This window comes from Dermacentor albipictus, chromosome 4 (assembly GCF_038994185.2).
Source record: "Dermacentor albipictus isolate Rhodes 1998 colony chromosome 4, USDA_Dalb.pri_finalv2, whole genome shotgun sequence".
Taxonomy (NCBI): Eukaryota; Metazoa; Arthropoda; class Arachnida; order Ixodida; family Ixodidae; genus Dermacentor; species Dermacentor albipictus.
Window position 1 is genome coordinate 168,652,577 of NC_091824.1, and position 16,213 is coordinate 168,668,789.

Here is a 16,213-nt window from a genome sequence, read left to right on the forward strand (position 1 = left end):
AGAAGCAGAATATCATATAAAATTCCTCCATACAGGTTTGCGAAGTGAATGGTGAGCCGTGTAGGTCGTCTTGGTTTGGAAAACGCGCAACGTATTCCTCCCCCTCCTCGGTGGCCGACACGTAAAGCGTCGGCCAGATACGGCAGAATGGCTTGGAGATCTTAACCTTTAGTATAACAGGGTACATTGATGGCGCCTTTGTTCGAGAGTTTTCCCGGCATTTCTTTCCGCTTTCTGTTATGACCGGTAAACGCAGGCTCTGCGCGTCGCTGGCCACGGCGACAATGTTCGCGTGAAAAGGGGTGAGGGGCGTCGGATACTGTTTATGCTTTATGCAGTCGATGTCAGGTGCTCGTTCGTCTGATCGCGTGTCGCAGGAAGCCGCCGCTGGTGGTCGTTTCGCCAACCAAAAGAAACACACGTCACGCCTTCGGAGTCTGCTATTATGTGCCGAATTCTACCGGCTGCGAAGGCACTGCCGAAGCAGATGCCGATGAGTGGGTGATTAGCAAGGAGAACGACAAGACAAAGATACACAACAGCCTTGGAGGTGTGCGTAATGACGGAGCTGAACTCGTTGAACAGAGATTTTATCGAGCTGCTGGAAGGGCGCACATACTTACGTCGCAAATTTGAAACTTTAGATTCACGAGTTTAAAATTTGTTTGCCGAGATTCTGTGGGGAGCAAATAGGTTCGCATAGTTAATTCATTTAGTTTGATTATACGGCAGCAGAGGCACCAGCCTAACTTATTTCGTTGGCCTGCACAGCGGCGCAAACACGATGGTGTGTAAGTGATGCACAGTTCGAGAGCTGAAAAATGCGGAGTAAGAGAGAGAGAGAGAGAGAGAGATGAAGAGGAAAGGTAGGGGGTTAACCATATATTAGTCTCCGGCTTGCTACCCTACACTGGGGTTGGGAGATAAGGGTTAGAAAGAGGACAGATAGGAAAGGGTAAAAAGAAAGGAAGAAAAATGTACACACAGAGACACACACACGAAGCGCGTTCCAGTTAGAGACGTTCTCAAAGACCGGTAGATCGCAAGAAGGGCAGTATCGCTTGCGCGACCTTCTTCTGTGACGTTAGGTCCTGTCGTTGGTGTAGAATTCCTTATCCCGATAGTGGTCGGTCGTCCAACTGGTCGAGTTCGTAGTGAAGGGTTTCCCTCTGTGGACCGTACTGCGGGCAGTCGCACAATATATGGCCAATCGATTCTTCATGGCCGCAGCGGCCACATGTTGCGGTCTCGGGCATCCCTCTGCGGAACACACAGGCTTTGGCAAAAGCAACGCCCAACCACAGTCGATACAAAAGCGTGGCATCTCCACGGCGAAGCTTTGATGGGACTCGAAGGCTTAATGTGAGATCAAGGGAGTATAGTCGGGAATCCCTGAAATGTGGCTCATTGCATTGCGAGGTTGTGCACTGGCGAGCAAGCAAGTGGAGCTTCCATGCCGTGTCTCTTCTAGAAAGTGGTATGGATACGTGGTGGTCCTCAGTATGGGCTGAACGGGCAGCTTGATCGGCCCGTTCATTGCCGATAATCCCGCAGTGACTTAAAAGCCACTGGAAAGTTAATTGATGGCCTGCAAAACTTATATAGTGCATCGTCTCTGTAATCTGAAGCTGTTCGTGTGGTCCGCGTCGCAAAATAGACAGTAGAGACTGTTGTGCCGCCTTTGAATCGCAGAAGATCGTCCACTGGTGTGGCGGTTCATCACCGATGTAATGAAGGGTGGTGAAGAGCGCTGCGAGCTCTGTTGCCTTCGATGTTGTCGCGCGAGTGGTCTTAAATGCGGAATAAGGTGTCTGTATTGGGAACATCCTGGTACGACTCCTTCCAGTGCTGTCTATGCGCTAGTGGGGGAAGCGGAAAGGCTTAAGTTTTCTGAGTGAGTGACCCTTCCGAAGTATAACGAATCTCTAGAGTATAACGCGAGGAGCAGTTTCACCATGTAACGTTTAAGAAACTGCGTCTTTGACACCACAGAAAAATGAATTTCTTGGAGCAGGGAGGTTTCTCACAGCAAATACGCAAAAGCTGTATTTGCATATGGGCTTCGTGCGGTCGGCTTGGCCCGTTTCGTTTTTGCTGTTTATGTGCTGCCGCTGGGTGGTTCAAGAAACGGTGTTGTACAGATTGCCTGCACTACTGCTGCGTTATTGGGAATTGAATAAGCGCAGTGTCCTAAATTGCACTCATAATAATCTGCATATGCAGACAGTGCAGTTGCGAGTTACCACTTGGGTGACATTTAGCGCCTCCACTGCCTTTCCGCGCCGTTCACTGCTTCATTCCAACATGACTGCTGCTTCTTGTTGCCTACCTTTACGCTGCAGTTGTTGAAGAGTGCATCACTAAGAAGAATGTAACAGGAAACGACTGTTGAAGCCTATCAAGAATGCACGCACGCTGCGGCCATAGATATGGCTGTTACTCAAGGCAAACGAGATCCCTGGCTTGTGGGCGTCCGTCATCCCTTAGATTACGTAGGTCATCTGCGAAATGCTGTGTGACGTACAATCCATGGCGCACTTGAAACAAACGAAATGGGCTGCCAGAATTACATGGGTTTCTCTGGCTTCTAGCAACGTGGTAATGGCGTGCGTCTGATTAGTACATTTTCCCATAAACGGTAGTCTATCAAACTCACTCACTCACTCACTCACTCACTCACTCACTCACTCACTCACTCACTCACTCACTCACTCACTCACTCACTCACTCACTCACTCACTCACTCACTCACTCACTCACTCACTCACTCACTCACTCACTCACTCACTCACTCACTCACTCACTCACTCACTCACTCACTCACTCACTCACTCACTCACTCAGTCAGTCAATCAATCAATCAATCAATCAATCAATCAATCAATCAATCAATCAATCAATCAATCAATCAATCAATCAATCAATCAATCAATCAATCTACTGTTCCGGAAACGTTTCCTTCGGTTCTCGCCTTGACCTTTCTCTTGCCATTGTAAAACGCACATCTCAAGGTCTAAGCCAGGGCCATTTTTCTTCGGTTTCAGAGCTCTCTCCCTCGTTGTGGCACAGTCTCAAAAGGAGGCTGGCATACTATATCCGCGAAATCGAGGGCCCTTAGAGGCGACCCCTTTCGAGCTCCTCTCGCCGAGAGACGCGCACAGGCGCTCGTGTACGGAGCCACACAAACAGCGATGGAAGCGGGGGGAACACGTTCCCCTCAGCGATATTCCGGCCCATAAAAGGATTGTTTCCTCCCGTACGCGCACCGCTCGATGACATCGATTTGTCACTGCCAACGGTCTCGGGGCGCCGAGAGAAAAACGCTGCTGCAGCCGCGCCGCGTAGATTGGTCGGAGACGTCCCGGCGCAGCCGCCTGTTTGTCACGGTGCGCGGTGCAACATTGATCGTCGCCCCGCGACCCCGCGAAATAGTATTCGGACGGCCCGTTTCAAGCTCTCACCTATTTTGAGGCACAGGCTTCGGGCTCACGTTCTTCTGCATTGTATAGAAGGCTGTTAAGGAGGGTATTCGAGATTCAGTGTACACATTGACTACTCTCTCTCTCTCTCTGTTCCACAAAGAGAAATCAAAGACTAATTACTGTGACGGTTGCTGTGACGCCAGCTTCGAGAAACGACTGGGGAGAGAGGAATCTGAAACGCCCGGAGCTGGTTGTCTTAGGTGGAGGTGATTGAAATGGTCTATCAAAATGAATAGAGAATAAGAATGAAACAAAATAGGAAAGGGGAACGACAAAATATAGCCTAGGTGGTCAAAGACCTTGCTAGGTCCTGACTCCCTATTGTTCTGAAATAAGAATTATATATATATATATATATATATATATATATATATATATATATATATATATATATATATATATATATATATATATATATATATATATAAGAATATATATATATATATTATATATATATATATATATACCGGGTGTTTCAGCGAACACTTTTAAAATTGTTAAAGCTTTCCTCTGGCAGGTGACATAATTCTAGTTCATGTGCTGATCTACTCGAACATGCGGACATTACTTACACAAAACATGGAAATGCATAATTGGTCTGATTAACTAAAATTCACCAATTAGGTTTCTAAGTGATAACCTTATGGCCCATACTGCAATTTACGGATCCGTTTGAACGAATTCTCAGGATGACACCAGTTTCAATAGATGAATTCCTGAACTTTTCGGAGAAATGCAGGTGAGAGTATTCACTTCGACGATGGCTGACCCATCGGCCGAAACGTCAGGAATAACATATGCCATAACGTTCGTCGTTTTTTTTTAATCTTATACCTCCGGGTCTGGCGCGAAACCCTCCGTCTTATATATATATATATATATATATATATATATATATATATATATATATATATATATATATATTCAGTGAATGCAATTCTTCATTTAGAACAGTAGAGAGTCAGGTCTTAATGAAGTCTTTGACCCTGTTATATTTAGTGGGTACTAGATATGTATATCTATATTTGTACTAAATTAGATAAAGCAGGTATCCTGCTCTGATTTCCTGAACACATAACTACACATAATGGGTTCGACAAATACAGTGCACAATTTTACGTTGCTGTGATGACGTGTCATATCGTACGTAAATCTACGAAGTACGAATTTTATAGTAGGGCAATCTATTTCGGCGAAAGCCCGCAAGATGGAGAAAGTTTCATGACAGCCGAAATTCGTACCTACCTAGACAACGAAACCCATATTGGTTTTCCCATGTAGCTTCATGCTACAGTCTAGGTACGTGCCAACTTTTCCCTTTCATGTAGTCTGTGCTGTTTTGTTTTCTCGAGTGTGGTTCGAACATCATAATATGAAAAAATTAGGCGCTGCACAAACATTTACGCACAAATTACGAGGATAAGGGTGCCGAGGGCTTAGTTCTGATAGCAGCAATGCGATGACCTGTCGGCAAATTCCATGTGTGAATCAACGCAGCTATTCCGTGCTGCTCTCTCGAACCTGCCTGATAGTAGGAACATAATTTTACGTGACACAAGGAATAGTTTGCTTCTGTAAGTGTGGTATTCCCAAGAACAGCAAACCAACTTTCATTGGACGCCTGTCAACAAACTTTCGAAGACAATGTGTGCGTCCTATTCATGAGACGTCAGCCGAGCGCGATAATGTATACACGAAGAATATGTCTTCTTACTATACGTTTGTCAGCAGACGAGTGAGGCTATACACAAGTTCGTGAGCATGTCGTCAAGATGTGACGGCATGCCGCCGCATTCTGTGCAGATGAGAGAAGAGGTTTAGAGACTCGACTGGTTTCTCGGAAAGCAAAGAAAGTAGAGATGGCTGTTTTTTCAAATGTTACCGTGGTAGATTGCAGTTCGAAGCAGTGAACAGCGACGAAAACGTGTCGACGCAGTCGTCTGGACCAGTATTCACAAAAAAAAAAAGAAGCTCTTACGCTAAGAAATGTTCGTAAGAGCAAATTCTAGCCATTGCTGATGCTGGGCATATTGTTGGCGAAAGTGGCCAACCAATGGTAAAAACCACTGGCGACCAAACTTTGTGAATGCGACCCCTGCTCCTTCTGTGTCCTCTAAACCTGTTTGTGTACAAACATGCAGCCTGTATGTTGCTGGGGAAATATACGTCCGCGATTTTTCTGAGCTCTCTTTCGAATTGCATCAAGTCGTTTAACATGTGTGTTGGAGCGTGCATTCACTGTTAACGCTGTCACTTGTGTTCAGTGGACCTTCACTGGTGACTTTGCCTCCCACCCGGTGTATCACGCCACGGGATAACTTTAATTTGCCGCATGGGGATGGGTGTCTCGTTTGCGAGCTCTTGCTCACTCCTAATCGCAATGGCCAACGCAGCCGTATTACGATATTACGAAACTATGAAGCACATTCTGTGAAAATGTCCACCCTTCGACACTCAACGATATGCTGTGCGTACTTGCCTCGGGCGCTTAGACGACAGGCTATTCTCGGAAGTAAAGGTCTTGTGACAATTTCCGAAGCACTACGTATGCATATGCAGAAGGCCACAAAATCGCTGATGCCCTTCTCGAAGGAAACTGCACTGCATGAATGCTCGTTCGTGAGTAAGAGATCATCTGTGTAGTGTGCGCAAACTGACCCTCCTTTTTCCTTCTCAACTTTCTTTGCTTCTTTCCCCTTCCTCACCTAAAGGGTGGCCAACCGTGAGCGACCATTGGCTAAAACCCTGCCTTTCCTTTCCTGCTCTGTCTCTGTTTGTGAAATGCATTTGCCTTTTTGCTTTCATTGTAGAATGTAATAAAGCGTTGGTGACAACACAGAGAGAAACACATTACAAGGCAAGTTTTTTTCTGCAGATGAATATCATGATCACGTTATTCGCAGTCACTGCTGTAAAATGTTGTCGAGATGAAGGCAGCGTCGAGACGAACCGCATGCTTGTAGCGATGACTTAGCCCTTTCTGGCGAAAACGTGCAGCAAAGAGCGCAGCTGTCACGCCATGTGAATAGGCTGTTACTGCAGGGTTGGCGCAAGCTTTGTTTGACATTACCAGAAGAGTTTGTAGTCGGCCATTCTCGCTTTTGGCTTGCGCTGTACAGGAATGCAATATCACAGGCATGTTCAAGCTGCTATCAGGCTGCGAAGTCAAACGGTGTTTTAAGGCGACAGCGTTAAGGGCCCCGCGACGCAGAGAACCCGACGTCGCGTTCAGCACGTCCGACGTCCAGCGTCGGACGTTGCTTTGGTAAAAAGAATTTCGAACCGCACATGCCCAACCACGCAGGTACTCCATGCGGTGCAAGGAAATTACTGAACTAATGGAATTTATCAAGGTAAAGTATGTTGAAAAATCGTAAAGTACGACTTGCAACCTACAGACGTGATAGCGCCAGAGTGTAATTTGAATATACGAGAAAACATAATTATGTTGCATGGAAACTCTAACACAAACCCCTTTTAGCGCGATAGCGTTTTCCAGCTGCCGTTTGAGGTGTGCCTTAGTAGGAGCGGCGCGGCCCCCTCGATTCCTTGCACGCCATAAAAAAAAAAAAAAAAAACCAAGCTCGCTTTCGTGCATAGCGTTCGCCGCCTGCGTTTCCCGGTCAACATTACGGTTACATAAGCTGCAGTTGCTGGGAAGCGTGAGAAGCACTCAGTGTGATCTTTTGTTCAAGGGCATCATCAGCCGGCCGATCGAGGTATATACCACTTACGTGACCGCTTTTCAATGAAGAGGAGCCGATACCGTTATCAAGGACAGATGCCGCTCGAAAACTTCGAATGATCAGCCGTCACATCACGTTATCCTTGTGGAACGCTGGAAGTTTTCACAACTACCGACTCCACCATCTGGACTCCTCCCTACGCCTTTGTATTCCAGCTGGGCTCTGTCGTCGCGAAGCTACCCTGCTTTGTCGACTATGGCTAGGGGTGGCTTTCACCAAGTCTTTCGCTTACCGAATTGGATGGGCCGACGACGCCTCGTGTGAGGACTGCGGTAACGAGGAGACTTTTCAACACCTTCTTTGTGACTGTCCTCGATATACTTTACAGAGACAATCACTTGCAACCGCGATAGCGCGCTTTGACCAAAGACCTCTCACAGAGGAACTCATCTTCAGATACCGCCATCATAAGCCATCGCAGCAGAGGGCGACGAGGGCACTGTTGCGGTTCTTGAGGGCGACAGAACTGGACAGGCGACTGTAGCCTGAACAGATGTTGATAGTGCACCAAGTGTCAGTGTTCTGTGCGATGACAGTGTTCGGTGACAGTGACCGATTGTGATTGTGTGTCTATGCTCCTTCCTTTCCTTTCCTTATCTCTACTTTATTTCCACTTTACCTCCCCCTCCCCTCTCTCCCCAGCGTAGGGTAGCCAACCGGATTTTTTTCTCTGGTTAACCTCCCTGCCTTTCCCCTCTCCTCTCTCTCTCTCTCTTTTCAATGCACAGCGAACGCTGTTCTGTGTGCGCGCACATCGCTTTATTTTTAGTCCTTTTCGTTTCCCCTTTTCTCTTTTCTACCCGCTTGTCCCTTCCCCAGTGTATAGGATAGCATACTGGGCGCAACATGGTCAAATTCCCGGCCTTTCCTCATCTCCCTCTCTGTAAGAATTCGTTTTGTATTTACCGCTTCGGAGATAGGTCATTGCGCGCGCTTTATCTTGTCTATCTGCACCGATATTTGTGCAGATGATTCGCCGCAGAAGCGTCAATTGCCGCCACAGCCACGAAGGAATGTTGCCAAAGGTATTGCAGTCTGGAGGAGGGGTTCGTGCCTCGCGCGTCCACCTCGACACGCACGTTGCGCTCGTGGATGTCAGTCTGTCAATGGAGATCGGTGGCCCGTGTCACCCAGAACACGGGTACGGATGATCGCCGATATTTTTTTGTCCCTTCGTTCGCGCTCGTCCTCGCTAGAGTGACTCGACGTTCCTTCGCAAGTGTGGCCACGCAGAGAAGAAACGGCCAGGCGTCAAGGGGATGTCCGTGTGACGACAGCCTTTGGGGCAGCATTGATTGCGCGCGGTGCTCGTTTGTGAATGCAACAAGAAGTCGGTGTAAATGTGAGAACAACGAAGGGACCGAGCAAGTGAGAAAAGAACTGGCGGCAACGCAGCCACTTCGTCCTTTCGCGCATCGATTGGCACTCATTCTCGTTTTTCGTGCTTGACCGCTTGATCTTCTTCGTGTCTTCGTGCATTTTTCTTCGACTTCCTCCTTCTCTTTCTTTCCGCTGTTTCTCCATTCTTCATCTCCTCTGTTCTTTTCCTGAGTAGCGAGAACCCAGCACGATTCGTAACACTGTCGTACGCTTCGCGAGGGTCGCAGATCGGCGATGCGTGCCGCCTTTGACGTCCCACGGATCTGTGCCAAGCTCAGAGCCCGGTGACGTTGCACTTCTGTGCAACTTCCAACTGCCTCGCAACCCTCCTTCCTGGCACATCTCGCCCCTTCCTCCAACGACCTATCGCCCCCCCCCCCCTCCTTACACACACACACATGAGTACACGCACGCGCACACACACTGCTTTCCAATGACATCTTTGACTCTAGTTATGTTAAAAAAACTACTGATGGATGCGCGGATGGTTCGCACTTTCCAACGTCCATGTGATCTCTGACGCGACCTCCTCCCGTTGTGGTTTATATTTGCAGTGGAGCTTGTTCATCAAGAAATTGCCCGTTTGTGGAACACCGCTCCGTGAGCGGGGTGTTACGAACAGCTGAGGCCCGAAAGTCGGGAGAAAAATTATTGAACGTCCAGGCCCAAAAGCGTCGTTATAGGACAGGAAATACGTATAAAAAAGGAAAGGAAAGATTGTATGATCCAAAAAAATAATAATAATAATCTGAGGAGCTTCTTTATTTTCGAAGATTCCGAACCACGATGACAAAGAAGTCGCGGCTCGTGGTGATGATTATATGTACAGATGAGGAAGATGAGGTGCTAATATTGTGCTTATACTAATTTACCCCTCTGGGCGGAAGCGGCCAGCTTGGCTGAAGAAGTGTGCTATGAATCGTGCCGTCCATACAGCTTCAAACGAGACACGTGCACAATCTCGGTTTCGCGCCAACGGCCATCGGAGGGAGTATAAAGGGGCGAGATGCGGTAATTAACAGGTGGAATTCGCTCAATATTACGGTAGGATTCAAGAAAACGACTGTGAAGGTTAATAATAATAATAATAATAATAATAATAATAATAATAATAATAATAATAATAATAATAATAATAATAATAATAATAATAATAATAATAATACTTTATTGATGACTTGAGAATCATACAATGGAAGAATCGGGCCTGCCAAAGCCCCAGTGAGCTGGAACGGCAGTGCCTGGCAGACAGCGACAGAGCCATCAGTAACACGTTATTAGATTGTAGGCAACAGTGAGAAACACACACACACACACACACACACACACACACACACACACACACACACACACACACACACACACACACACACACACACACACACACACACACACACACACACACACACACACACACACACACACACACACACACACACACACACACACACACACACACACACACACACACACACACACACACACACACACACACACACACACACACACACACACACACACACACACACACACACACACACACACACACACACACACACACACACACACACACACACACACACACACACACACACACACAAACACACACACACACACGCACACGCACACGACAGGCTTCCGATCACGCATTAATGTGGGTAAGAGCCTTTCTGAGACCATATTTCGTCTTCACATCTTGTATTCTTTGTGGAACTAAATTAAACATTGCTGGGACATTATAGTTACGCAGTCTTCGACCATATATCGTCTTACAGCGGGGTGCAACATACGGATTCCTTGGTCTCAGGCAACGAACATGCACATAAGGAATTTCATACTGGCTTATGCTTTAAGACAACAGTTTCTAGCAGCAAAGAATTGAAATCGGGTAAAGACAAAATTTTGAACACATCAGATTTGGGGGGGGGGGGACATCATAAGCAACATGCTTCAGAATGCCACGAAGGACGGACCTGACCCGGTTTACCAAATGTTGAGCGCCATGACCATATGTAGATATCGCATACCGGATTACACTGTAGCATAAGGCATTTACTACAAGCTTTCGGACAGACAATGGCATCTAAAATTTAATATCATACAAAACACAAGACACTGGCGAACTTTTTGACAAATATATGCGAAATGAGGGTTCCAGGATAAATCACTGTAAAAAAAAAACACCGAGGTATTTAATTGAACAGGCGTATTGCACAGGGTCACACGAACAGGGATTGCAATGTGATGTGTGCAAATATAATGGGGACGATAGGGTAACTTACTTGATAGGGTTGTGGAAACAGATTAGTTGAGTTTTGGACGCATTGATATGGACTACATTATTCCGAAACCAGTCCATCACTTTTGTTGTTGCTATTTGTAAAGAAGAGATGGTGTCAGTGTAACTTCGAGCGTGTGAAAGAAGGACAGTGTCACCAGCATACTGATATAATTTGACGTTCACAACATTAGATAAAGCGTGAAAATATAAATTAAATAATAATGGACTTAAAATTGAACCTTGGGGGACACCAGCTTTAATTTCGGTCAGGTTGCTACAAAATTTTCCAATAGGCATAAGTTGGTGCCTGTGAGATAAGAAGTTTTTCAGAAGCCGCAAAAACGCACCCCGAAAGCCTAGCAAAGAAAGTTTGGTTAGCAGTGTACTCTGGCAGACGCTGTCAAACGCTTTGCGGACGTCGAGAAACAGTGCACAAGCAATCTGATTGTGCACTGTTTCTGATTGTGCATTGTGTTCAAACGCAGAGTTTAGTGTATCGGAAAAATCTTCAAGCAGCAACTGCGTACCCCGATTAATAATAATAATCAGTCAATTACTTAATCATATATTAACCGTTTCCAGGAACAACCATAAGGTCTGAGTGCTTGCGCGCGCATACATATAAAAAACAACAACACCGAGAACAAACTGGAGGGGAATATACGTAAAAAAAAACGCCCAGTAAGTAACAACAAGAACAGTGTACATGCAACAAGGCGCAAGGTGAACACACACACACAAAAAAAGAGAAGCGCAGTTGAACATTGTATGAAACTATGACGCAAGAATGCAAAGCTCGGAAAAGAACAATGACAGCGAGTTATGAAAAATATTGAGAAAACGAAATTAAGTGTTATAAAGACTCAGTATATTGTGGATGGTTGTGTGTTCGTGATGACAGGCAGGAACATGTAAAGGTCTATGTTCTCTGGAGACCTTGCGCGGAATACGAAACATGATACAACTGAGTAGTTCGGGACAGGTAAGGATACCGTGAAGCAGTTTGAAAAATAAAATAAAATAAAGAAATAAACATAAGGTCAGCGCAATTACGTTGGCAGGGAAGTAAGGGAAATGACAATAATTCAACAGTATTGAAATTCTTATGTCCATGTTAGCAAAGCGATGATGATATATGCTTAGAAATTTTATCTGGGCCCATTCAGTAATGGCAGTATTGAATCTAGAAATGCCATTCCAAACGACCGACGCCTGTTCCAGTCGAGGAAGGCAGATTGTTGTGTACAACTTGCGGAACAGTGCAGGAGAACTGAATTATCTCCGTAGTCTGCAAACAGAGCCAAGAGAGCGCATACCTCGCGTAGCAACTCGTTTAGTGTGAGCAGAAAAGTGTAAGGTTGCATCAAAAGAGTACGCCAAGGTCATTGATCTCACCGGCCTTACACAATGGCACAGAATCTACAGAATAAGAAAAAGAAATGCTTGCAGTTTTTGCGTGTGAAAGTTAAGAGTTTGGTCACAACAGCATTCAAGCTGCGACTATTATCTTTGCACCATTTAGAAAAAGAAAGCAGGTTCGACCTCAGGGTGAAACAGTCATCAACAGTGTGAAGTTTTTTTAAAAATCTTGATATCATCGGCATATAGAAAGATGGAATAAGTCCGAATAGGGAAAAGAACGTCATTATAGGAATTAAAACAAATAGGGGGGGTCCTAATAGTGATCCTAGAGGGACGCCGCTACTCGCCATGTAAAAAGACGTTTGGTCATTGACGTTAACCTAACATGATCTGTCAAGGAGATAAATGCAGCACAAGAGATTTATAAGTGACACGCCAGCACCAAAGTGCGTAACCTTGATCAGAAGCAGTGAATGGCTGACTACACCAAAAGCTTTGCTGAGGTCACAGTAAACGGTGTTAACTTGCCCCTTTTCAAGTACCACCGTGGATAGCTGGGTCATGAAACTTGCCAGATTTGTGATAGTGGAACGGCCGGTGAGGAATCCACGCTGATTCGGAATCGATGAGTTCGTCGCAGTAAAATATTATGTTGTGAAGAGCAAGCTCAAAAATCTTAGACGTGGCACAGGGAAGAGAACTCGGGTGATAATGTAGAAATTGGTTTTAGAGCCAGACTTAAATACAGCAACAAACACGAGCAGTCATGTGAGGGAAAGTGGAAGAATTCAAGAAGTTATGAAATGTAGATGTCACTACTGGAGCAAATATACTGCCGTAAGCTTTTGGTATTGTGTAAGGGTTGCTATCAGGGCTGCTAGATAGGGAAGGCTTCAAGCGCTTATATATAAGGCATTCGTTAATGAGCTTTTCATCAAACAACACAGAACTCGATGTAGGAACCGTCGTGTGCTACTGAGTGACACCAGCGTTGAAGCCTGAAACTTTACATAAGGATGAGAAATGGGCAGCAAAACATTCTGCAGACTCCTTGGATTTCTACTCCTCCAGAGTCGAGCAGGCGAAAACACTCTCCACGTTCGCTAGGGCGCTTGCGGATATCTTTCCAAAATTCCGCCAGCCGGTCGGAGGCGCTGTTTTCCAAGAGTGCAATGCATGAGTCGTGATCCCGGTTATAAACGCGTTTGCAGAGATCCCGGTAAGTCGGAATTTTTCTCTCCACTCATTAGGCAAATGACTTCTAGATTTTCGTTGAGTGCGATCTTGAGTCTTTAGGGCAGTTATAAGTTCGCAGTTCAAGTTATAGCGCACCGAGGAAATCCTAAACGCGTGCGCATTGCTGGCCCTGTAAGCTCTCCAACAGGCGAATATTAGACTTGCACGCTGGCCGAATGCTACGTAGGAAATGTCAGCAGATATGAGCACTGGCATTGGATACGCGGAACCGAAGAGTACAACAGAACGACATTTATGCACCAATTCAGGTTGTTCAACGAATTCTGCAATGTGCGCTCAAAGAGCGTGCCCCATTTACCAGCTGGCTAAGCAACAGCCACTCGGAGACGACGAAGTGTCCTGTGTGGAACGCTGCCTTTTCGTCTCTGTGAATTTGAAGCTACTTAGTGGGAGACGCCACTCCCTTAACTACGGCGATGGACGAGGAGTCGCCTGGAGAGGTTCCTGGTCCTTCTACGTCAACAGCGACCGCACCGAGAAAGCCTTTTGAAAGACGACGACGAAGTGTCCTGTGTGGAACGCTGCCTTTTCGTCTCTGTGAATTTGAAGCTACTTAGTGGGAGACGCCACTCCCTTAACTACGGCGATGGACGAGGAGTCGCCTGGAGAGGTTCCTGGTCCTTCTACGTCAACAGCGACCGCACCGAGAAAGCGGTCTAGTCGCCCGAGTGACACCTACAGCGAGGACACTGTGATCTACTCAGGGACCAGTGATGAAACCTCGGATGACAGCGACTTCGTGCCCGTAGCGAAGCACAAAGCAAAGAGAAGACTCGTCAGGACGTCTCCTTCCACAAGTAAGGCAACTGTGATCCCGACGCGAAAGCCATCAGACCTCACCATTTTATATGTGCCTGTGGCTGCTAGCGACAATCTAAACCGGATCAACCGCCAAGCCACATCTGTATCGCTCGAGGCACTCGTTCCGGGTCAGATCAAAGATATAAGGATCAACGCCCGTAAGAACATCCTCGCTATAGATGTCACAAACCGCAGCGCGCTAGACATTCTAAGCAACGTTAAGGTGCTGGATAGCATCAACGTACGCTGCTATAAACAAGACCATCATGACTCTACGGCCGGCGTTGTGTATGACGTAGATAATTCCATAAGCGATGCTGACCTGCATATACTCATCAAGCCGGCGACAGAGGGAATTGCCATATTGCAAGCCCGTCGCCTGGGAAACTCGCAGTGTGTCAAGTTAACTTTCAAAGGAGACAGCCTACCGTCCCACGTCAAGGTCGGTCACTTCCGACACATTGTACGGCCCTTTGTGCCAAAGCCGCTTCAGTGCAGGAAATGTCAAAGGATAGGGCACGTTAGTGCGGTTTGCACAAACGCTGCCGTGTGCTCCCGGTGCTCTGGGTCGCACAGCTCCGACGCCTGTCGTGCAGAAAACCAAAAGTGCGCCAATTGTCAGGGCTCTCACGATGCAACTTCGAAGAATTGCCCACATGTGAAAAATGAGGCGAAAGTCTTGAGGCAAATGGTCAGGGATGGTTCCTCGCACAGGGAGGCTGCCGCTAAGGTGCGACGTCGACGTTCACGTCACCGGAGTTCTAGGAAACCCACTGCTATTGCTAAGGATGCACCGCGTCCACTGACAGTCCAGACACTTCCGCATACAACTAGCAATAGCAGCAACGACGTTCCTCAGCAGAAAGTCTCCAATCTCATTGCCTCAAGCGAGGAGTGGCCGCCATTGCCACGGCTAGATCCACCAGCGGAGCGACAAGATGTAGCACGCTCGCCGAATCATGCTTCACCTTCTGGCAGCAACCAAGACAACGACAAACAAGTTGTCACCATGATAAGGGCCCTTATGAACACGCTACGAGCACTACTGACTGCCATACACACTCCGGCGGCTCGAGGCGCACTTCAAATACTGGATGCCCTGTATCCGGTACTTTCCGGTCTTGAGAAGCACCATGGCTGCTCCTCTACATTCGTTCCTTAAAGAGGTCAAGGAAGCGTCTATCTTCCAGTGGAATGTCAGAGGCATTAAATCGCGCATTTCGGACCTTCGTCCGTTTGTTTTTAAGAACAAATTTCCAATAATTGTCATTTGTGAACCAAACGTTGAGAGCGCCATCCGCCTATCAGGATATGAAGCTTTCATGTCTGCCACCTGTACCGACCGCAGCAAAGTCATCGTTTATATCAGATGCGATTTCACATATGTTTTACACCCAGTAGCACCTGATGACAACAATCAGTATGTGTGTTTGACTATAAAATACAAGAACGTCGCACTCACGCTCATAGGTGCCTACATCTCACCTTCGAGTCGATTTGACAGCGCAAGACTAGGTGGAATTTTAACAGCGACACCTGGACCATGGGTTATTACCGGCGACTTCAATGCGCATCATCCGCTATGGGGAAGCTCAAAGATGGACTGTCGAGGAAGACGTGTACTATCCTTCGCGTCGGACCATGAGCTCTGCTGCCTAAATGATGGCAGTCCCACCTTTCTGCGGGGATTGACATACAGCAGCTGCCTGGACTTGACTTTTGTTTCAAGATGCCTCAGTGCCAGTGTGAAATGGTTCACGGACAACGAAACGCGTGGTAGTGACCACGTTCCAACGTATGTTAAAATCGACGGCATACGCAAGTCACACTCTACTACAGTTCTTCATCACATCGACTGGCCTAAATACACGTTGCTCATGGAGAAGAATTGCCAAGAGATCCGG

At 46.7% G+C, this 16,213-nt stretch overlaps 1 protein-coding gene across 4 annotated transcripts in view; it reads left to right on the forward strand.

Moving 5' to 3' along the window:
- Window positions 1-16,213, forward strand: part of Dgk (diacyl glycerol kinase 1) — a 555,078-nt gene that overhangs the window by 53,192 nt on the left and 485,673 nt on the right. The window lies entirely within an intron of this gene.